The sequence below is a fragment of the Eurosta solidaginis genome, chromosome 2 (genome assembly GCF_040869045.1).
Source record: "Eurosta solidaginis isolate ZX-2024a chromosome 2, ASM4086904v1, whole genome shotgun sequence".
Lineage (NCBI taxonomy): Eukaryota > Metazoa > Arthropoda > Insecta > Diptera > Tephritidae > Eurosta > Eurosta solidaginis.
The window spans coordinates 86,248,200-86,271,010 of NC_090320.1; the positions used below are offsets into that span (position 1 = coordinate 86,248,200).

The window sequence follows — 22,811 nt, forward strand, 5'->3', positions numbered from 1 at the left end:
GGTGGAACACCCGAACTTCGCGAAAAATAAATTTCCCAATTCCGAACAAGGTAGAGCAACATCCAACAGACTGTGGGAGGAGCTTTCCAAGCGTTTAAACGCTGACGGGCCACCAGTCAAAGACGCCAAAATGTGGAGGAAGGTATATATATATATATATAAAGTGCAATCAAGATACTTACAAATGTTTGCTCGTAGGTTTTCGCGGATCAAAAATATCAGGCGAAGAAGAAGCTTTCCGAAAACAAATTGTCCAAAAGACAAACTGGAGGAGGTCCTTATAATGAAATTCCCATCAGTGCAACTGAGGAATTGATTTTAGAGGCAGCCGGACTTGAGGTCGCAGTGGACGGGAATAGTACCGTTCGCACTTTTGGAAATTCACCCGCTCAAAGAAGCAGCACCGAAAATGGTGATAGTGAGTGGAACAAGCAGCAGTGATGGTGGAACAAGCAGCGCATCAGCCAGCGCTTTGCCTGGTCCATCTAGGTCGGTTACTACCCCAACACCGCGTGTAACCTCTCGGTGCAATAATCCACAGCGAGTAAGTAAGACTGCCGAAAAATTATCTCTGCTCCAACAAAATTTGAGTAGTGTCTGATTTTCAGCGCGATTTGGGGGAGAAGATTGACCGATTGGTGCAGGTGCAGGAGAGGTTGTTGCAAGTGCAAGAAAGGATGCTGACCATTAAGGAGGAGAATTTAATGCGGATTCACTGGAGCCATCGGCGGGGTTTCGGTAAGGCGTTATGCACCACGGCTCTAGTGGATAGCCAGAATCACCTGTTGAAATGAAAATTGTCATTACAATAGTAATATTAACCACAAAGCATACACTGGCGGCCACCGTGGTGTGATGGTAGCGTGCTCCGCCTACTACACCGTATGCCCTGAGTTCAAACCCCGGGCAAAGCAGCATCAAAATTTTAGAAATAAGGTTTTTCAATTAGAAGAAAATTTTTCTAAGCCGGGTCGCCCCTCGGCAGTGTTTGGCAAGCGCTCCGGGTGTATTTCTGCCATAAAAAGCTCTCAGTGAAAACTCATCTGCCTTGCAGATGCCGTTCGGAGTCGGCATAAAACATGTAGGTCCCGTCCGGCCAATTTGTAGGGGAAATCAAGAGGAGCACGACGCAAATTGGAAGAGAAGCTCGGCCTTAGATCTCTTGGGAGGTTATAACGCCTTACATTTATTTTTATACACTGTCGTACCTAAAAGCCACGCATTGCTCCGCCTATTAATTTCAAACCTCTCTTGCAATACTCGTCGTTGATCTGAATGCCTCCAAACGAAGGAATCATGAGCCGCACCACCGTACTGACAGTTGATTGCCAAAATTTTATAGGTGTGATCGCACATATTTATATAGTTAGTACAAAGAACAAAGAAAATGAGCAACAACTCACTATCATGGCGTTGATACTATGGTATCCTTTCCTATTAAAGTACATATGCTCATCCACAGATGGTCTTTGCATGTGTGTGTCATCAATGCAACCGATGACTGTAAAATTAGATATTCAATTAAAAAACTTATTTAATAAATGTAATTGAACGTTTGCCTACCTCCAGGTATTTTGTATTTATCCATAAATCATTGCTTGCATTCCGAAGTTTCGTTTAAATGAAATTGTATATTTTGTGCACACAACTTGTTCTCCATTTCTAGAATAACGTGGGATGTTATCTTTTACACAGTGCTCTGGCACATTCCAACCAAATAATCACTGCCGACACAATGCTGATACCCGCCACTTCCTAGAAGAGAAAGTGTGGCAGCTAGTTGTAGAACTGGAGGCACCGCTTTGGCATCCGACTGCTTCAAATTTATGGCATGAAGTACAAACTGGAAAGCCTCTTTAGATAATCTAAATCGTTTCAAGAATCTGCAGAACACACATTTTTGTATACTTGTAAAACTTTATTTGCCACATACTTACGCAGTTTGTGGTAAAGCTAAAGGATCACTTTTATCTGTAAGTAGCCTCCGTGCTACTGTTTCATCTTCCTCACTATCGCCTGAACTTATATAGAAAAGTAAGTGCACATCCATTTTGAAATTTCGTTTGTTTATTAAAATTTTTAAATATTTTGACATCTATTCACATCAATTGTGACATAAAAATAAAATCCACAGTGATGTGGACCTTAAAATCTATTGTGAACTAAGAATGAATTACGATACGATAGCTTTCGTATGTGGTAATGCCAATCGACCCATACGTCTGACGTATCACGTAATTGTCTTTCGTATAGTTTTCGATCCGTGATCGTATGTGGCGATTCGGGCCCTGGATTCACCGAACAATTCCTGGCATAAAGGTCCGACTCCTGTTTGTGGAGTTCACTGAGGACCTGCTTGTGTTTTTTTGCTTCATACGGCTGAGTTCTCAGGTGCCGTATTTCCTCAAGATGCTTACGGAGATGACTCCCTAAGCCCCTAGGCGGTGCTGGCTCATTAATCAGATGTCTGTTGGGATGCCCAGGTTTCTGGGTATTCAACGGGAAATGTTTGGTTAGCATCTCATTTCTCTCCCTGATGGGGAGTATTCTCGCCTCATTATGTAGATGGTGTTCTGGGAACATAAGAAGACAGCCCGTGGAGTTCTGAGAGCAGTATTTTAGCAGGCCTGTAGATTCTTCCAGTGAGTAGTTTTTAGGCTTGGCGACCATATAGGGGACGTGGATGTTCAAAATGGTCGACATTTGGGACGTCCATGTTGTAAATAAGGTCGCGGAGGATTTAGTCGATAATGCCAGGTTTCGCGAGGCAAAACAACTCGAGATATCAGGGAGGTAGCTCTTTATTCTGTTGCAAAGCGCATCGGTCTGTGGGCATGGGCCTGTGGCCATTATTGTGCAGTCATCGGCATAGGAAACGATAGTGACTCCTTCCTGGTGGTGAGGGTAGCTTTGATATATAGAATTTATACAGAAGTGGGCATAGGACACCATCCTGTGGTACCCCATGTTTAATTCTTCTTGGTTTGTATGTTGCATTCCTGAAATGCACCGATGCCTGCCGATCACCCAGATAATTTGCGGTCCACCTTTTAAGACATGGGAAGGGTAGACCCTTCCAAGTTTTGCAGTAACGTGCCATGGTTGACCGTATCAAAAGCTTTTGATAGGTCTAGCGCTACGAGTGCTGTTCTATGGTGGGGATTTTGATTTAAACCGCAATTTATCTGGGTGCTGATGGCATTTAGTGCGGTGGTGGTGCTATGGAGTTTTCTGAAGCCATGCTGATGACAGGCTAGCTGCAAATTTGCTTGGAAATAGGGGAGCAATAAGGCTTCAAACGTCTTTGCTACTGGCGATAGGAGAGATATCGGACGATACGACTCTCCTCTGTTAGCTGGTTTCCCAGGCTTTAGTAGCGGGACCACCTTGGCCATTTTCCATTTTTGGGTATGACAAAGGTGGAAAGAGACAGGTTGAAGACATGTGCTAAGTACTTGAAACCCTCTTTCCCTAGGCTTTTAAGCATCGGCATGGCTATGTCGTCTGGGCCCACTGCTTTGGATGGTTTAGCGTGACCAACCTCTCTGGCGGTGATAGTAGTTGGTGACGCGCTGAATTTATGTTTATGTGCGTGTCTGTTGGCCCTCCGTCTATCTTTGTTGACCGTAGAATGCATTACATATTGACGGCAGAAATCGCTCGCGAATTTTTTCGAATCCGACAGCACTTTATCGACAAAGGCGATGGAAATTTTGTCATTGTGCTTAGTCGGATTCGATAGGGACTTTACGGTGGACCAAAGTTTACCCACACCAGCAGAGATGTTACAACCTCTTAGGTGCTCCTCCCATTTCGCCCGCTTGTGTTCATCCACAAGCAATCTGATGCGTTGGTTTATATCCCTTATTTGGGGGTCGCCTGGGTCGAGCTGTCTTATAAGGTTACGTTCTCTCGCTAAATTTGCGGCCTCCGCCGGGAAGTGGGGCCGAATTTCGGAAATTATCCCGGCGGGAATGAAACGGTTGTCTGTAAAAGATTTTTATTCGTCCCACTTTCCTTTTTTAAAGTTTATGAAAGTGCGTTTTTCTGTAGCCATGAAATCGGCTATACGCTCGAACGAAATAAGTATAGGCAGGCCGGATGCCAATGTTACCATCGGCTGCCCATTAGGGCGGTATCCACTGGGGCAACAGGTGGCAGGAGGGATGTAGATGTTGATGATTTCTAGGTTTGCATCGCCTTACCGGACAGATGCGCCTTGACGTTCTAAGACATTGTCCCTGCGATCGATGCCAGGATCAAATATATGATATTGCACAGAGTGCTGTATGATAAACGCGAGGCCGCCTCCATTTCCGCTCTCGCGGTCTTTCCTGTGGACATTATAACCAGAGCAGGTTTGCAGTGCAGATCTTGCTGTGAGTTTAGTCTCTTAAATCGCAGCAATGCAAATGTTGTGCCGCTTCATGAAATCGACTATCTCCGTGATCTTCCCAGTTAGTCCATTACAGTTTAACTGCAGAATTCTGAAGTGCATAGGGGGAGACATCGCCACTCTGGGAGTAAGTGACGGGTGACTACCGCTGGGTTGAGGAAGGCCAGGACGCAACTGCTGTTGTGGCCCTGAGACTGGGCGTCCTTGGGCAAGCATTGGGGTACCCGGTAGATTGGGGTTTGCGACCTGGCAACATGGCGTAATGAAACCCGTCGGGGGGTTGCCGACGCGGAGACCAGAATATCTAGGAAAGTGGCAGGAGCTGCATTGGGCGGATGTCGCAAACATATATATTCTGTGCTCGCAAACGGTGCAAACGGGGTTAGGGACTAAGAGTCTGTGGCCATGACCTACACGATTGCTGCCGTGAAAGAGGTGGAAAAGACGGGGGCAGGGGCTGATGATCAGCATTGCTACCGACTCTGCTACGAAGATAGTAGTTATGAGTGGTAGCAGCTGTTTGAGTTGTTGGCGCCGCGGGGCGTGAGCAGCAGCGGGTACTAGTTGTGAGCTGCTGGAAGGTAGTGGGAGCGCTAAGGCGTAGACTACGGGACGCCCTTGGACGTGAACAGCAAGGAGCCACAAAAGATTTATAAAAGTTACGTGGACGTCGGGTTTTGCGATCAAGCCCAGAACAACCAATCAGTTGCCAAATCCGATAAGCGTTATCATTGAAAATCAGCGCTGGTGGAGCTTTTATTACTAATCAACAAGGTTTATTGCCACCATTGGTGACCACAAAATATGTGGTACAAGATCAGGGTAACTCCTCGCCAAGTTACGTTAGGTATTGATATTCGAAATTAATGTTTTGTTTGGCAATTACATTGATCTTTCTCGTTTGCAGATCCCCTTTGTATTGCATACCTGCAACAGCTGATTTATTAAAAACAACAGCTGATTTATTAAAAACAACACTTACCGTCTCACCAATGGCACGCTCGGTTGAAGATGATTATTCGTTTGCAAGGCTAAAATGAAATTTGTAGATGCTGGTCGTCGTTTCTAATGTCTAATGTGTAAAGTAACAACAGATGGTAAAAAAATCTTTCACTTTTACTTGTGTTCATTGATCCATATTTTTTCTCAACAGTGCCAACTAAACATTTCCAACATTTGGGCCATACCGGACAGCGTGTCTATAAATATGAACGTCCTGAACTTGTATCGGGTACATATGAGTTTTTGTGTAAAAAATGTGTGGGTACCGATAGCTCTCAAAGTAAACCTCAACTCATATCCAACATCAATGCCTTGCAATCAATTGTACGCACTACAATGGGTTCACGCAGTATGGAAAAGCATATTGTTGATTCCAGTGGTAGGGCCACAATTTCAAATGATCGTGCAACCAGTATGAAACTATTGGATATTGTGCATCCACCCGTAAAACTCTAGTCGACATCGCCAAATCTCAAGATGCTGAGGTAAGTTTTTTGTTATATTAGAATGTAGTGTAGTAGAATGAAGTGTAAAAGTGTTTCTCTTATCAGGTCGGCCATGGCACCACTTCAGTAGTACTTTAAGCAGGTGAAATCTTAAAACAAGTTAAGCCATATGTTGAGGAAGGCGTGTATGCACGTATCATCATTAAAGCTATACGTAAAGCATTACAATTATGCATGCCCAAAATATAACATGACTGTACATGTCGAAGCGCCAATCAAAGGAACATCAACGTGCTTTATTTTATAAAATGGTGTTGGACGCTGTACTTTCCTTTGATGGACCCAAAGTCACACAAAAAAATTAAAATCGCATTATTAAATATATAATTGGAATTTAAGGCTGAGCGTGATAATGCTGAAGTACGTGTTGATAATGTTCAAGAGTATCAGAAAATTGTTTATGATGAATGGCGTATTCTGTACAATAAACTAGCTAAGTAAGGCGCCAATGTTGTGTTATCTAAACTACCAATTGGTGATGTTGCTACACAGTATTTTGCAGATCGTGATATGTTCTGTACTGTTCATGTACCATAAGAAGATTGGAAACGTACAATGAAATCTTGTGGTGGTGCTGTTATGACTACAGCTAATGATATTAATTGAAGTGTTTTGGGTCAATGTGATTACTTTGAAGAACGTCAAGTTGGTGGTGAACGTTTCAACATTTTCCAAGGTTTGATAGTGGGTTTGACATTAATTTTATTTTTATAGCTTATAATTATTTAAAGATTGCGTTAATGCTAGAACATGTACATTGATTTTACGTGGCGGTGCCGAACAATTTTTGGAAGAAACTGAGGCCCCTATTATGAGCATTATTCGATCTTCGCTGGCTATTGAACATCGAAAATCGAATTTGAAATTGGTATTATGACAACTCATCTCTGTCGAAATTTTCGTTGTGTATCTAATTTTCAAGCGAATAGAAATTTGTTGTCGATGCTGTATCGAATAGAAAAAGAATTGTTTAAAATGTAAGTTTTTTGTATTTATATTCTACTTTTTTACTACCTACTAGTAATTTTAAACTATTTGAATTAATTTTATATAGGTCCAAGGTCGTGAGTATAAAACAACAGCTTGAAAGACTGGTTTCAATTATGGAACGAAATCCCCATATAGCAAAGGAACTTGCACATTAAAGAAATGCATATTTGCTTGATGCAGCTCAGCCTCCTCGTAATTCAATTTTATTCATCTTTCACAAATAAAATTTTCCAAGACATTCAACACCTCTGATAGTACCACAGACACAGTCGGCTGGGTAAGTCCGAGTGCATTTTCGTTTCCAACGCTCAGTTGGTAGGATCCCTGAGCACAAAATCGGAGAACTGTTGCCAAAATTAAAAAATATTAGGAATATACTCGGCTCTTGTGCATTGCTGCAGCAGTTCGTCTGTACTGAACAACAAGTCCATGAACGCTTCTTTGGAGAGTCTGAAATTTTGAATAAATCTATAAACAAAACTTATAATTTCACCAATTTACCAACTTATTTAGAAAGCTATACTTACGTGGTGGAATTCATTTCCAAAGGATTTGAAGCATCTCACCCGTCTTCTACTTCTGGCTAGCTCCAGTAAGCTTTCCTCTTCATCCGACGAATCATCAAACCACAATTCCGTTGTAGTCATACTTTTATTTTTAATATTTGCATTTAATAACTAGTTCTGCTTTTGTTTATTTATTTTATTTTATTTGACAGAGTATTGGAAATGTGCTATTCTGAACTTTTGAATTTATCGAAATTCACAATAACGCTTGCCTTCATCGAACGCGCGTCGTAATACCGTATGAAAATTCGTTCGATCAACTCTTTCGACCTTCGTCGAAGATCGAATTTGTCACATAATAGGGGCCTGAGCTTCGTTACATGATGCTATAATGATTGTGCGGCGTACAATTAAACATGATTCTGCTATTGCTGGTAAGTCAAAATACAAATTGAAAAAAATGTCTAATCTTAAATTGTTAAGTAATATAATGAAAAGATTGTGTCAAACTACGGAAGAAAAAACTATAAGATTTGTGTCAGTGAAATGATAATTATTGCTTTTGGTTGTAAGTTTTGAGGCATAGTCTTCGAGTGCCTTCTGATGTTGTTGTAGCAGTGCTTCGCCCCATCCAATAGGTCTGACCAATCTAAAATTGTCATCAATTTCCTCTAACGGGAGTCCGAGGAAACTTACTGTTTCAACAGGGGTGGACCATTAAGGGAGGAGTGTTAGAGGAGTTGGTTCCACATTACAATTGAAGAGATGGTTGGTGTCATGTGGGGACACATTGCAAGCAGGGACATTTTGTATGTCGGGTTTGATTCTGGATAGGTAAGAGTTTAACTTGTTACAGTATCCAGATCGAAGTTGGGCTAGAGTGACTCGCGTTTCCCTAGGAAGCATGCGTTCCTGATCTGCAAGTTTAGGTATTGTTCTTTGAGTACTTAATTTACCGGGCATTCCTGACATAGAGCACCGACGGAGTTCACCATGGACCTGCTTGTGTTTTCTTCCTTCATACGGCTGAGTTCTCAGGTGCCGTATTTCCTCATAGTGCTTACGGAGGTGACTCCTTAAGACCCTGGGCGGTGTTGGCTCATCAATCAGATGTCTTTTGGGATGCCCAGGTTCCTGGGTATTCAACAGAAACTGTTCGGTTAGCATTTCATTTCTTTCACTTATTGGGATTACTCTCGCCTCATTATGTAGATGGTGTTCTGGGGACATAAGGATACAACCCGTGGCGGTTCTTAGGGCAGTATTTTGGCAGGCCTGTAGCTTCTTCCAGTGGGTAATATTTAGGCTTGGCGACCATATGGTATAGGAAACAATAGTGACTCCTTCTGGTGGTGAAGATAGCTATTGATATGTAGAAGTTAAGCAGAAGTAGGGATAAGACACCGGTTTGAATGTGAGTTTTTTTGAAGTTATTGCAAAAAGCGTTGAGGATTTTTAATATCTTACGAGGTACCTTTGTAAATGTTTCTGAGAATGAAGAATGAGACCTATTCAAACTCAATTTTCACCAGGACAAGGCCGCTGAGACTTTGCTATACTTAAACATACAATACTTTACCCCTTTTAAGCAGAACTATAATTTTGATTTTATTAAATTTTAAAAATGTTTCTTCTTCTACAGTTCAGTATATCTTTTGCTAACACAGGTTGGCGATGTGTTTGCGCAGGACCGCGCCTTCGCTCCTTTATAATGAATGTCAATTCCCATCAATGGATATTGCGGCGCGCGATTGCCCAACAAGACGAGCCACGACACCTTTGAGTATTATTGATCTGAAAATTAATATGCAACGAATTTGTACAACAAACGAAAAACACACTGAAATAATCTTGGTTAAAAAGTATCTAATAATTCTAAGCTTTTTCCTACGTTGCTAATCTAAGCTTTTTATGTTCTAATTAAAATAATATTCAACAATCTCGTAAAGTTTGCAAAGATTTTTAAAGCAATTTAATTGCAACGAATTTGTCAATACTTTTTTATCAAAATTTCTAAAATAGATGTATAACAAAAAAATATTTTGAATATAAATAATTGCTGATGATTTTAACTGACAGTACCAATATCGTCAACTAAATGGTCCTTATAAATATTTTAATCACATAATTCAAAACAAAAAATTACTATGAGTACCAACGTTTATTATTGCAAAATCACGAAGAAAGAAAATTGCATGAAGTACCATCAATCTAAAATTATTCCACTGAATGTATATATATCGCATTTTAAACTAAAAAATGTGAAAACTTAAAAAAATTTTAAATCGGTATTTAAGTGTAAATCAATCCATGAAAGCATGGTGAAATAACTTTTATTTTTTGGTAGTTAACGTTATCGTTTAGCCTGCTTTTGTTAAGAATTTTGTTATTTTTGTGGTATAAATCAACATTGAACACAAAGTTGCTCTGATTATGAGTTGAAATACTTTTTGGTTTAGGTTGCGATATGTAAAATTACATATTTTTGTACACAGTTCTAAAATGTAAAGGAAAAAAATGTATATTTGTCTATAATTAAATTATTAAAAAGATATTGTTATATTAATGACATAGAGAAGCGCCAACAGGAATGCAAGTGGTTTCAAACCTCTGGTAGGCAATTCACCACTTTAACTGTCAGAAAAAATGTTAAATTGTTCATTTTATGTAAAAAAATTTTGAAAGTTGCAATTGAAGTTCTGAAAGCTCAGGAATTTCAATTGAAGTTCACAATTTCCAATGGAAACTTTCACTCAGAAAATTACAATTTAAGTTCAATTATACTTTTCTGAACTACAAACAAAAGTTGTGAATTGCCTACTCGCGATTTGATGGTGTACTGCAGGCATGCTTAACCAACGAACCGATATCATTTCGTTACGATAATTAACGAAATGACTTTGTTTCGTTTATTAACGTTAAGAACGTCAAATTAACGAAATTATTTCGTTTCGTTTTCTGCCATATCAAAACGAAATCAAATCGTTTATGTTGATTATTAATTTCAAACTATGCTGGCAAAGCTGATTGATGGCGGAGTCATTAAAGGTGAAAGCATTAGCCAAGCTGATTGCAACTTTTCTCATGAATTTTGACAGTACGAACATTTCTCAGAGTATTTTTGACATTACCACCAACGAATTACACAAACAAATTACACGGAGTTTGTGTGTGTATGTGTGCTCGTTGTTACCACCTTACGGCTTCACCATGGCTATAGCATTGCCAGCACAATTCAAACATAAAGTATCACGTTTTTGTTAACGTTTTTAACGTTAACGAAAGCTTTTCGTTTCGGTTAAAAACGAGATACAATTTATCTTGATAATTTCTTTATCGATAATATTTCGAAGTGTTTCAACGGAAACGGTGGAAATTTTTTGATAAACGATTAGCTTAACGTTAAGGTACATCCCTGGTTTACTGCAACCAATAATTCTGTTAGTTCTTCTCTTTTGTTTTCTATATCATTAATTTATTTATTTAAGTTTCCCTAACTTTGTATGTATACAATCGCATACAATAAAATTTGTATTTATGGGCCACCAACAAGACTGAAAAACTATTCCTTCCTTAAAACTTATAGCTAATAATTTACTACTATTACAAATAATGTAATATATTATAAAAATGTTGAATAAAAGAAATGTTAATGGATTTGAATTAAAGAAATTTTTTATTTATATAGCAGTATAATCATAATACTAGTGAAAAGGTGGTCATATTAACGTAAAAATACTGTAAAAATACTCGTAAAGTTACAGGTATATAACTTAAAAAATTACTGCCATAACGTGAATGTAAGAACAGTACAGCACTTTAGTTTGTTTTCGATTACCTAATACCGTATATGTGTGGGCAGGCACAAACAGTCCCGACGTCCTGTACAAATGCTACTTAACGATTTACCTGTTCCATCGGCACAGCTTTTAGTCATTTTACTAATCAATATACGGGTACATTTTTGCTGGGTACCTAAGCGGTTTTCAGTTGAAACCGCTTAGCCAACTCAACTCGATTACTTTTTATTGTTGATTTCCATGCAATTCGGTAAGCTAGCTAGTGTTTTAATTGTAATAGTTTGCAACGAAATATATATTAAGATAGACTTTGTAACGTAGCAAATGCTACTCTACAATAACTATTTCCCATTTAGCGCCCACCCCTAACATTATATTCTCCATTTACTGCCCACCCCTAGTATTGTATGTACCAACATACATATACATACATACTGTCCCAACAACCATCGCGCAAGCACAAGGCAAGTCAGCGATGGTGAACGCACAATGCATGGGAATTTTCATTCGTGCGCGCTGTGCCCGATAATGCGAGCATAATTCCCAATGTGTTCATAGTTCCATATGAATAAAATGATTTGTCGGAATACACCAGGCACACTTCGCCATTGGCGGTCGACAAGGGTGCCCTTTAGGTTAGGAGGGTGCGTTACAAGGTCGGTTCCACCGATGGTACGCCCCCTGCCTATCGGACGCCCTGTCGGTTTACCCACATTTCCGGTGAGTAAGACGGGATTTACACCCCTTATTACTCACTGGAAAGGTAATGCACGAGCAGCCTTCTCGGGTAGAAAGGAAACACGCCCCAACGCCAGTGGCGGGGCGGATTCCCCACTACCCTGGCAGACTGCCACAGCCAATATAAATATATTCTAGGGGCTCCCTTTGTGTCGACGGGGGGTAAAGTTACAAGGTCGGTTCTGCCGATGGTACTCCCCCCCGGCCTATTGGGCAACCCTAAAACATATTCCAGGGACTCCCTTTGGTCGACGGGGGGTAAAGTTACAAGGTCGGTCCTTCCGATGGTACTTCCCCTCCCGGCCTATTGGGCAACCCTAATATTTTGTCATCATCTCCCCTGAGTAAGACGGGGCTCACCCCCCTATTACTCAGAGGAAGGGAATGCACGGATATACGGCTCAGGTAAGAGGGGAACACGTCCCAACGCCTGCGGCGGCACAAACTCCCCTATTACCCTAGCCGAATACCCGAGCCAATATATTGTAGTTAGTCCAATTATTCAGTAAACTCTCACTAATCGACACTTTGCCGTAGGTACCATCATCACCACGATCCCGATCCTCGGACATCCCATCCCGAAGTCTAGCCACCCGTCGTCATAGATATTTGGTGAGAGCCACAGTCATTCAGTACTCTATATTCGGGCGTGACCCTAACTACCGCCGTCACTACTACCGCCGTTAGCACCCCTTAGAGAGAGAGCCACCGTCGCCTCCACCATCTTGGCCACCGCTAGCTAGCACTCTATCTCTCTCTCTCTGCGGAGAGCCGTCGTCCTTGGATTATAATATATTATCAGCGACACTACCTAGTGAACATCTCTCTCGCTCTCTCTCTCCTAGATTCAAGGTTGTGGAAATTTTAGCCTGAGAGCCGCGTGTATGTGTGTGCTCGAAATCAAAACACTAATTTACTGTGTATTTATTTAGGTGGGGGAAGTGGGACCTCCATCCGACTCTGGATTGACTTGAGCATACCTCAGCCTTTGACCAAACCCACCTCAGGGACCCGTTTCCTTAGGCGACTGTGTCACAACCAACGAGAGCACCAACACTGTAGGAACGGGTTCACCGAACACACAACCAACAATGGACACAAAGATAAGCAAAACCACCACCACCACGCTCAACGTGGACTCTCTAGGCTGGATTTACACCGCTGGATCTACACCGAAGGACAGACCGTTGCCGAATTGCGCAACACACTCAGCGCATACGTCCGAGACCAGCGCAAGCGTAAGTCAACGGAAAATCTTTTGATAGAGGTAGAGATGGAGATCGCCGCCGAAGAGGCTAGGCCAGTCACATCTACGCAAAACACCACGCCGGCCGTCACAATCAAAGCAATATCCCCCCAGCGCGAGCAGGGCGGCATAAGTAACACGGAAGTCATGAACACAGTTCGCCGATGGGATGTACATTACGCTGGAGGCGACACATTATACGACTTCCTGGAAAGGATTGAGGAACTGGCAGAATGCTATCTGATTAAGCCAGATCAACTCCTCCCAACCCTTCCAGAGATACTGCGTGGCAAATCCATTCAATGGTTCCGCATGCAAAAACAACAACTAAACACATGGGCTGACTTCCGCTCCGAAGCCGGAAAATTCTTTCTGCCGAAGCGACACATTAGTCAGCTAGAGGACGCTATTCGCCAAAGAAAACAGAGAGCAGAGAAAAGGCCAAGGACTATATCCTCCCCCTCCAGACGATGATTCGCCGCCACCCGACTTTGTGCAAAGAAGATCATCTAGAACGCATATGCGACGGACTAACGGTGGAGTATCGACTTTTTGTGAAGCGGGGCGAGTTCCAAACGATAGAGCAGCTTATGGAGATCACCGACGAGTGCGAACTACTGCGGATCGAAGAAGCCAAACAGAGCCGACTCTTAGCACATAGCTTAAGCACAGTAGTAATCGTGGAGCTGGAGGAGCAGAATGATCAAATAACGCACTCCCTGTCCACACTCACTGACCGTTACGATGCAAGAAACACTTGCTGGCGATGCAAGAAACGCGGCCACTGCCGCTTCCACTGCACCAACAAAAGACGACCTTTTTGTTCTAGATGCGGCCGAGACGGAACGCTCTCCAGGGATTGTTCATGCTACGGAATGAACCGAAGTAATCCGATAACACCCGCACTATTATCATCCGTAGCAAAAGGGAAGGAGAACGACGGACGTTTTTACATACAGGTGTCCATCGAAGGATTGAAGTGCCGCGCCCTGATCGATACTGGGGCCACCGTGACATACATCAATGAAGCCATGAGAAGGCATCTGGAACAACGAAAGATTCCACCGTTATCCAATCGTCGCAACGTGCAACTCGCCGACCAATCATGCATTGCGAGTACCCACTCCTACCCGGTCAAGGTCAAATACGATGGTCAAACAGCTAGTACGTTGGTATCTGTTAACCCTAATTTGGCCGAGAGTGTTATCCTGGGTATGGACTTTTTGGCAAAGTGCAACGTTACCGTCTCACTGGATGGAAAGCCCCTTACCTCAACCGGTCCAACGAAGGCAAACATACCCGCAACCCTGCATTACATAAGGGAAGCGGAACACCTCAACGAAGAGCGAAAGAGAGAACACCTAGAGCTCATAGAAACACATAAAAAAGCATGCACCCACCTAAAGGGGTTAAAAACTGCCGCAGAACACAGACACAACACACCACTAAAACAACGTTATTACCCGGCCATCCTCCTCAGCGATAATGGTGAGCAACTCGTCACTAATACCCCGGCAACGATCCTGAGGGATCATAGCATCACCCACCGATTTACTGTAGCGTATGCCTCCGACAAAAATCCTACCGAACGGGTTATCAAAACAAGGGTGGCACAACGTACGAAACAAGACCATCGGACTGGCACCAATAACTACCAGAATCAACACACACATCAACCGCCGAAATAAATGTTAACCGCAACGTCGTCGGGCCGAGAGAAGCACGAACAAAAGATGCCATGCCCGAAGAACCGCCTCCATTCGCAGCAGTACCGTGGCCGCTAAATAAGCCACGAATACTGGACGTTAAGACATTCTGTGGCCCGCCATTAATAGCCGGCCATCTAAACGCCATCGTATGCGACAAACCAACGACTGGTGACACTATACCGTATGCACCAACCCGAGAGCCACACGATACTGCTAATGGAAACCACGCCCCAGACTTCTTCGCCCGGACTATGGCTAAAACGCAAAAGGGTGTAACACGGCGCGTAGGGTGGACGAAGATCACGCCATAATCAAGCTGAAAGAATACTCCAAGATGGTGCGATTCGCTGGCTGAGGAGAAGCAAGATCCGACCTAGTTTGATAAGTTTTCTATACATGAAATGTAAATAGCTTAATTTTGAAATGTAAATTCAAAATGTAATATAAAAATGTACATATGTATATACCTTAACCTTGAAATGTAAATTTAAAATGAATTTCGTACTTGCAATGTAAATTTAAACACAAATGAAATGTACACATTATTGTTGAAAAAAAATCAATCATAATAATAAAAACATCAACGAACACATATACACACATGTCGGCCGAGCCATCGGATTCAACCCTAGAATTCCACAACCTTTCGCCCGCCGAGGTAGGAGGGGAACTGTAACGTAGCAAGTGCTACGCCACAATATCTATTTGCCATTGGTGGTCGACAAGGGGTGCCCTTTGGGTTAGGAGGGTGCGTTACAAGGTCGGTTCCACCGATGGTACGCCCCCCTGCCTATCGGACGCCCTGCCGGTTTACCCACATTTCCGGTGAGAAAGACGGGATTTTCCCCCCTTTATTACTCACTGGAAAGGTAATGCACCAGCAGTCTTCTCGGGTAGAAAGGAAACCCGTCCCAACGCCAGTCAGTAAACTCTCACTAATCGACACCTCGCCGTAGGTACCATCATCACCACGATCCCGATCCTCGGACATCCCATCCCGAAGTCTAGCCACCCGTCGTCATAGCTATTTGGTGAGAGCCACCGTCATTCAGTACTCTCTCTTCGGGCGTGACCCTAACTACCGCCGTCAATAGTAACACCGTTAGCACCTCTTAGCGAGAGCCACCGTCGCCTCCACCATCTCAGCCACCGCTAGCTAACACTCTATCTGTCTCTCTCTCTGCGGAGAGCCGTCGTCCTTGGATTATAATATATTATCAGCGACACTACCTAGTGAACATCTCTCTCTCTCTCTCTCTCTCTCTCCTGGATTCAAGGTTGTAGATATTTTAGCCTGAGAGCCGCGTGTGTGTGTGTGCTCGAAATCAAAACACTAATTTACTGTGTATTTATTTAGGTGGGGAAGTGGGACCTCCATCCGACTCTGGATTGACTTGAGCATACCTCAGCCTTTGACCAAACCCACCTCATAATAACCCACCTTGAAATAAATTTAAAACTAGTTAAATGTGTGCTGCTAGTGCTTAGAGAATCTAGTGTTGCTATTGATACTTTTTGATTGATTATTGTTGTATGAGCTATTGATTCTTTTCAGCTGTGCTCTCAGCCGTTTGGAGGTTTTTGTAGGTAGTATTGTGGTAGTAGCCGAAGCTTTTGCAGGGCCGGCTTGGGTTGATTCTGGTTCGGTTTCAAAATCAGACTCGCTGGGTATGTCCGAGTAGGTCATTTGATCGCGGCTTTCTGTGATGGGTTTTGGTAATTATGCAGCTATTGTTTGTGTATTGTTGTTTGTCACTTTTGCCGATAGGGTGCTTTCATTCACTATGGCTGCTGTTTGTGAGTTTTGGTGATTGCTGCGTATTATTGTTGAGTATTGTTCTTTGTGCTGGTGTTTTTCCCTGTAGATAGCTACCGCTATTTTGTGGTGGACTTTTTGAGTTACCTTTATGGCCTGGATTTTTTCTGTTGTAGGAATATAGGACATCTTTTGTCGTTAGCAGAATGATTGTTTGGTTCTAGATGTTGTGTGATGCAGTTAACGCAGGCATCATTATTTGTACATTGTTCTTCCATATCGTCGTTGAGATGATAGGTATTTGAGCATTTCTGACATATTTTTTCATTTTTGCTTATAGATGCGATGTGGCCGAATCTGAGGCAATTTTTGCATTTCAGTGGCAAAGGGATGTATGGTCGGATATTTACTATTTCATATCCGATTCGTAGTGTTGTTGGCAAGGTAGCCGTCCCGAAGGTAACTATTATTAGACCCGTTTCGATGAGATCGGTGTTAACTTTCTTTAAAATTTTTTTGACTTCGATAACGAATTGTGTTTTTAGTTCGGATAGGATGAGTTCCTCTGTCAAGCCTCTAAGGTCATTGCAGTAGATAACACCTCTGGACTGATTGAGGGTTCGGTGTTGGGTAATTTCAATGTTTATTTATTCGTCTAATTGTACTAATATCGTAAGTATATTAGCTTGCAAATTGTTTTTGGTTTTGATCAAAATTTGACCGCTTCTTATTTTTTTGCATTCCTCGACTTCGCTACCATATGTGGCGTCGATCGCTTTTTTGATTAAGAATGGTGATGTATTTGTTAGTGTTTGGCCGGTGTCTGTTCTTGTCATGATCAGGTATATGGAGACATTGTGGGTGAAATTAGACGTCTTGCTATTGTCCCATTTTAACATGGGCATGTTGGCATTTTTTTTGCCTCTATCCGGAGGTTCACCTATGGTTTGGGTGTTAAATATTTTTAATAAGTGCCGTGTAATAGTTCGTTCAATAAAATTGCGATGAACGAAGAGTTATAACACGTGCTTTGTTTTTTGTAAGCACGAATATCGATCGAATATATAATGTATAGGTGTTAACTGTCAAATATTTTAGATAGACATGCCACTCAGGAACATTATCATTAAGGTAAGTGGTTAATGTCACACTAAATTGAACTACCTCCATTTTTTTGTATCATGCATATAATTTTGTTTACAATATTTTATTTTTTTTTTAACGAGACATCGAGAACACGGCTTCTCGCGAGATTCTCGAATCTCGAAATACTCGCGAGCTCTCGACTTTCAACTCAGTCGCTGCATTGGCAAAATTCTATACATTTCAGTGTTTTTTACTTGTGGTTTTGTGGACATTTGCGCTTGTGCTCCAGAAGAAATCGTAAGCTCTATATAAACAGCCAACGAATCGATTAAATTGAATGTCGAGAAACTCGCGAGCCTTACGAGTAGTTCGAGATTCGAGAATCTCGCAAGAAGGCGAGACTCGTGAAAAATCTCTTTTAACAAGTTCGGGGAATCGTAAGCTCTAATTGTAACCAAAAAACTGGCCAGGAAATCGCTGATTTAATTTGCCATACTCTAGGTAAACATGAAATCTCATTAAAAGATTGTCGTGCACTAGAGTACGAGAACGGCGCCAATTCATATTGAGCTTCATAGGAGCTTAAAACGTCACATTCTCGACAAAAACTCGAATGCTGATTACTCCCCTTGTGCCACCCACAGTCTCAATTTATGTGGTGTTGAAGCTGCAGAATGTTGTACGGCTGCAGTTACTTTCTTCGGAGTTGTACAAAACTGTTTTACTATATTCAGCAGCAGTCCCCAACGATGGGACATCCTAAAAAAATGTACCGAGCCCTCTTCACAGTCTTTCAGACACTAGGTGGTCGGCATGTTCCAGGATTAACACAGGCAATAAACGCATTACTTAAGCTAAATTTGACTGCACAAGCATACAGAGATGTTACCGGCATTTTCAAGTACATCAACAAGTTCGAATGTATCTTGCTGTCCTCAATTTGGTTCAAAATACTGACTATCGTTAATGAAAGAAACGTCGATGTTGAGGTTCGACATCTAGATGCCTTATTGGCTGATTTGAAGTTGATCAGGAACCAATGGGAAACAATTTTAAACGAATGCAAAACAGTTGCTGAGCTAGTGCAGAACGTTCTTTCAGCGTCCTTGCAACAATCAAAAACTTTCAGGACTTGTCACGCTTTGTGTTGAATCCGTTTTGACAAGACAGTTAAATTTTCATATTATTATAAAAAAATTTGCAGCGAAAAAAGCAAGAAAAGCCACTCATTGATATCCGAACCTTCTATATTGAATAATTAAAATTTATAATCATCATTATATTTATCAGAAATGTACTAAAATGTTACCAAATAACTAGAAAAGATGTTGGCTGTTAAAAGAGACAATAAAAAAGTATAAATAGTAAATTTTCTGTGTTAATTTTATTTTCAGCTCTTAGTCCAAAAATCATTTAGTTGATGTGGGAAAAAATTTTGTTGATGTAACTCATCAATACCCAACGAGCAAAGTAAACGTAATGTAAAAAAAATGTTTCTCAAACAAACAATAAGCTTACAAAACGTTGGTTTTTTGTTTACAAATTTTTTAGAAATAAGCGCGAAATAAACGAAACGGCTCGTTGCTTTGAAGCTTATAAATGTAGACTCTTATCGCCAACGTTTTTACAACAGTTTTATGAAAAAAAGTTGATATTTTTTGGCTCTTGGGGAGTGTTTTGGCAGAAAAATTTACCCAAATCCTATCGGAAAATCTATGGCGCGATATCGATTAATAAATCGACCCAGTCTAATATACATGTGAATGCTCGAAGCAATTAGCCGACGAAGTACAATTGGCACGAGCTCATATTCTGTGTCGTTGGTAGTTAAAAGTGTTGCCGTTTGTAATTTTAATCAACCCGCAGCTAAAAGGGGAATTTATTTTTATTACTAAAATAAAGGAATTTATTGCCTTTTTGAGACATAATGTTATTTTTCTTGGAAAAATTACTTCAATTCATTTCACGGCACCCTTTTCTAACTTTTTATCTATGCAAATAGTAAAATATTCATACATTGTACTGACATGTGATAAACAAGTCAACATATGCAATATGACATGACAGTGGGAACTCGGGCCACAGCAACACAGCTGCTCAAATCATGGCTGCCGGACTGCGCGAAAATTAAAATATAAATAAATAGTGTGTTTTATTGTCGAATAAAGATTTGATTGCCTGTTCGTGTTGCTGTTGCTGATAAGTATAATAAGTGCTCGATTAGAAGAATAAGTGTAATCGTATCGATTCAACATTAGAGTCTTATATTGATTGCCCATTCAAGTTGCTGTTGCTCCGAGGATAGCAGGTGCTCGATTTGCAGGAACAAGTGAAGTCTGTACGATTCAACAGATAAAGGCATATTAATTTTTTGGTATTATTGCATAGGAAAATGCCGAGTTATGGAAGCAGTTATGCGCGCTATAATGAAAGCCCTCAATATGGATCGAAGTTGGAATTTATAAAATCTCAAAAATTTGTCTTTTGAAGATTTTATCAAATGCCATGTTGCCAAATTTCATCATCAATTTCGACAACTTAAGAAGAAGCATTTATGAATGAAAAATCAAGAGGAAGGTAGTTTTCAGAATTTTGTGATTTCCATATGAACATACTGTGAGCGTCAAAATAAAGTAAACACCTCATATTGTTTAAATTTTTTTTATATATATATAAAAAAACTTTTATTAAAAAAATATTGCATAATTCATTGGTTATTAAAGCAAGATTTAACTCATTAAAAGAATTAACAAAAACTAAACCACATAAGAAAATAACTTGCTTTTTATAGAAGTGCAGCAGTTTTTTCGCACCAAAATAAAGTAAAAGGATTTCTTAATGGTAAGTAAAAGTTTATATTTAATACTTTCTTTGTTGACCCTTTGACTTTATCACACCTGCTAATCTTCCAGTTTTTCTGTGAAATCAAGTGAAATTTTACTACATTCATCCTGTAATACCACGTTTAGGTCATACTTGCAAGAAATATTCCTTTCTCTAATTTTTTTTGTCGAGATGTTCCCACAGGTGCTCAATTGGATTAAGGTTTGGGGAATGCGGTGGATGATCAAGAGTTTTCGGTGTACGATAGAGCAACCACTCCTTCATAATTTTGGAGGAGTGCTTAGGATCATTGCCCTGTTGAAATATCAAGCTCTGCGCTAAGCCCAATTTCTCCACACTAGAGGCGACATTATTTTTAAAATGTCAAGATAATCTTCCTTTTTCATTGTAGATTCGATAAACACAAGATTACCGACCCTCGATGCCGCCATACATCCCCAAACCATTACGGAGCCTCCACCATGCTTGACTGTTTTGATAACGCATTTATCACTAAAGCATTCATTCTTGCTCCGCCATATCTTTGGCGGTTTTTTGACACCATTTCGAATTTCCTTTCATCGGTAAAAAGAATGTTTCTCCAAAAGGTTAGAGGCTCAATTATATATTTTTTGGCGAAATTCATACGCTTACCTTGGTTGACCTTCGATATATAAGGCTTTTCACGTGGTACTCTACCATGTAAGCGATTTTGGTATAGTGATCATCTAACGGTGCTAGTGCTTACCGATTTACCAGACGTTTTTTTGATATCTTCAGCTATTTTAACAGCACTGTAAGTCAGATTCGACTTTTAATTCTATAACTATAGCTCTTACCTCTGTGTCTGTAAGACGCGTTGGCCGCCCTGCGCCGGGCAAATTCTTTACGGTATTGTATTTGGCATGCTTGTTGATGCTTTTTTTTATTGTGCATTGATTCCTTCCAACAATTTTACTTATTTCTCGTAAAGGTTTGCATTTCTTTTGTAAATGTATTATGATTTCGCGCGTCTCAATTGAAGTTTGTCTTCCCATTGTAAATTTTGAACTATTTAACGTCGCAAGTATTTATTTTTTGAACGGTATTTTCCCGTTATACTTTGTAACGAAGCTTTCCCGTCGGGTGGTGATGTCCCGCATTGGTTAAAACCTATTTACCGGCTATCACTATCCCCTCGTAGATCCGATTATTTACCACAGCGCCGCGCTATATCTGTTGCTGGGCGGCTATGGCTCTGTTGCTATTACGGGTCGCCTCACGGTCGGCTGTGGCGGGTCGGCCGAGCGCAGCCTCCAGTGTATAATGAGCGGGGAAGACTGCAACACTCAAGTACGGCTCACTCTGCGTCTACGTCGGGTGGTGATGTCCCGCATTGGTTAAAACATATTTACCGGCTATCACCATCCGCTCGTAGATCCACAGCGCCGGGCGGAATTGTTTGCTGGGCGGAGATTGCTCTGATGTAACTACGGTTCACCTCGCGGTCGACTGTGGAGTTCGGAGGAGCGCAGCCTTAAGCGTATAAATAAAATAAATGTAAGGCGCGATAACCTCCGAAGAGATCTAAGGCCGAGCTTCTCTTCCGATTTGCGTCGTGCTCCTCTTGCTTTTCCCTACAAATTGGCCGGACGGGGCCTACATGTTTTATGCTGACTCCGAACGGCATCTGCAGGCAAATGAGTTTTCACTGAGAGCTCTTCATGGCAGAAATACACCCGGAGCGGTTGACAAACACTGCCGAGGGGCGACCCCGCTTAGAAAAATTATCTTCTAATTAAAAAGCCTTATTTCAAAAATTTTGATGTTGCTTTGCCCGGGGTGTGAACCCAGGGCATAAGGTGTGGTAGGCGGAGCACGCTACCATCACACCACGGTGGCCGCCTTAAGGGTATAATAAGGGGGAAAACCCGCAACACTTAGGTACGGCTCAGTCTGCGTCTACGTCGGGTGGTGATGTCCCGCATTGGTTAAAACCTATTTGCCGGCTATCACCATCCGCTCGTAGATCCGATTACTAACCACAGCGCCGGGCTAAACCGTTTGATGAGTGTCAATAGTTCTGTTGCTGGCGTGGTTGACTGCGTTAACGTCGGCGTAATAACCCCCGTTTGCTTCTCGTTCACTCGCGTTGATAGGGCGGCTCACGGTTGACTGTGGCGAAACGGCGGTGCACAACCTCAAGCTTGGTTTGGCTCAGTTCACGTCTAATCTGAATGATGATGTCTCACATTGGTTAAATCGTATTTGCGA

At 41.5% G+C, this 22,811-nt stretch overlaps 1 pseudogene; it reads left to right on the forward strand.

Moving 5' to 3' along the window:
* Positions 1 to 6,180: 6,180 nt before the first annotated feature.
* Positions 6,181 to 19,152, forward strand: LOC137241557 (T-complex protein 1 subunit eta-like; annotated as a pseudogene).
* Positions 19,153 to 22,811: the final 3,659 nt, after the last annotated feature.